Source organism: Octopus sinensis, linkage group LG7 (assembly GCF_006345805.1).
Source record: "Octopus sinensis linkage group LG7, ASM634580v1, whole genome shotgun sequence".
NCBI lineage: Eukaryota > Metazoa > Mollusca > Cephalopoda > Octopoda > Octopodidae > Octopus > Octopus sinensis.
Window position 1 is genome coordinate 28,277,235 of NC_043003.1, and position 2,500 is coordinate 28,279,734.

The 2,500-nt window shown below is 34.8% G+C and overlaps 1 protein-coding gene across 3 annotated transcripts in view; it reads right to left on the reverse strand.

Annotated features, from left to right (window-relative positions):
* The window catches only part of LOC115213895 (cadherin EGF LAG seven-pass G-type receptor 1), a 233,783-nt gene that overhangs the window by 88,520 nt on the left and 142,763 nt on the right, over positions 1-2,500 (reverse strand). The gene's annotated exons all lie outside the window — the stretch shown is intronic.

Genomic DNA, 2,500 nt, shown 5'->3' on the forward strand with positions numbered 1-2,500 from the left:
ACAACAACAACAACAACAATAATAATAATAATAATGATAATAATAATTTTAAAATTTTTGCCACAAGGGCAGCTTGGGGGAGGGGATTAATTCGATTACATCGACCCCCAGCTCGTAACTGGTACTTATTTAATCGACCCCGAAAAGATGAAAAGCAAAGTCAGCCAATAATGAAATATTTCGTAAAGGATCCGTTCGTACCTCGGTGTGAAATAATTTTATTCCGCAGGTTTTTTTCATCTGCATTCAACGTATCTCGCTTCCAAACCCGCTGAAAACCACTTTTTTCCGGAAAAGAAAGGGGTGGTGAGGACCTCGGAGTTTCCAGGGAAACTCTTGGTTTCCCACCAACGGAGTTTTGTTTCACGTTTTTTTTCTTTTCTAGATTATTTCGCATACTTTCAACGAATGTAACATCGAAATCACGCGTAAACAGCTCCTTTCCCCAGAAAAAGAAAAATTTGGTTGCTATTTCTAGCACACCCTGCTACCACGTAACGGCTATCCATACTACTATAGGCACAAGACCTGAAATTTTTGGGTAGCAGCTAAGTCGATTACATCGACCCCAGTGTTTAACTAGTACTTATTTCATTGGCCGCAAAAGGATGAGAGACATAATTCGACCTCGGCCGCATTTGAACTCTGAACACAAAGAGCCGGAAGAAATGCCGCTAAGCATATTGTCTGGCATGCTATTGATTCTGCCAGTTCGCTGCCCATTATCAAAGAAATCACCCCATAACCGATTATCAATATCTACTCTTGCGCTGAAATCTCCTCAGAATCGATGTTTGTTTCTAGTCGGAACTATCAAAATGGCGTAATTCAGTTAATGGTAAAATAACTTTTTTTTAGTTTTGTCAACAACCTTTTCTTCATGCTATCGATCTCGGAGATCAAAATAGTTTGTAATCCAGAAGAATCATAAACAAAGTTCATCCTGGCGGAATTTGAACTCAGCCCGCTTATGACCCTGTTTGAATAATATAACGCATTTTCTGCGACACTTTACCGACTCTGCCAAATTTACCGCCAAAATACAACAACAATAATAACAATGCAGCAGCAGCAACAACAACAACAACAGCAACAACAAGATAACAGACAATTCTACAAGAGACAGTCTATCGGAAGATGTATTTTTAGTAAAGCGATATTGATAACGCTTCGCACGCTGATTGGTTAAAATTGTGTTTTACGTATCACTTGTTTCACCCAACCTCCCCCTCCTCTCATTGGTCCTTCATCCGTATAATTATGTAAGAGACGCTTTATAACTAGCTTGTAACAAGAGCAGAAATTTAGTCTCATTTACGTTTATCGTCTGTAGTATGTATGTATGTATGTATGTATGTATGTATGTATGTATGTATGTATGGATGGATGGATGGATGGATGGATGGATGAATAGATGAGTGTACGTATGTCTGTCAGTAGGTTGTACGTATGTGTGTGTGTGAGTGTATGTGCATTTATGTCTATGTATATATCAATGATATATGGATGTATGCAAGTAGGTATGTATCTACGTATCTATGTATGTTCATATATGTATGTCCGTAGGTTTGAGTATGTATATATAAATTATATATATATATATATATATATATATATATATATATATATATATATATATATATATATATGTATATATATATATAAATATGCATATAGATTTTTAGGTATATATGTATATTAATGTATGTAGCTTATGTACGTATATATAAATGCATGTATATACGGATGTATATTTAATGTCTGCATATGAATATATATATGCACGCATACGCACACACACATTCGCACACACACACAAACACATAAATACACACACACAAACACAAACATACACACACGAATATCTGTTTTCTTTGAGATGTAAATCCTTCATGAAATTGAAACTGCTCACGACCAACAAACTGCGAAGTTTTAAAGTAAATACTTTTATAAATATGATCTCCTAGAAGGTCGTGCCCCAGCATGGCCATAAATCGATGACTGAAACCACCAAATGATTTAAAAACTACGTGTGTGTGTGTGTGTGTGTGTGTGTGTGTGCATACAAACAGACGTACATGCACACAGACAAACGCCACGTGTATACATGTTAAATTTGTTTATAGTGGCAGACATGACGCCCCAGCTTCAAAAAGTAAAAGAAACCATATACATGGTGAGATAAACATGCTTAGTGATCGATTTATGCCTTAAATGATAACAGAAACACACTCATTATATTATGTTATATTATATATATATATTATATATTATATATATATATATACATATATATATATATGTGTGTGTATATATACATTTCTGTACATATACACATAATACTCACACACACGAACATACACATATCTATATGGATTAAATATTTAATTCGCTCCAAGACTTATCTTTGAGTTCTTTATGGCAAATAGCCGGCCATTCAGTACCATTATATGTGTAATCTAATATATAACATAAATGTGTATGTGCGTGTGTATGTATG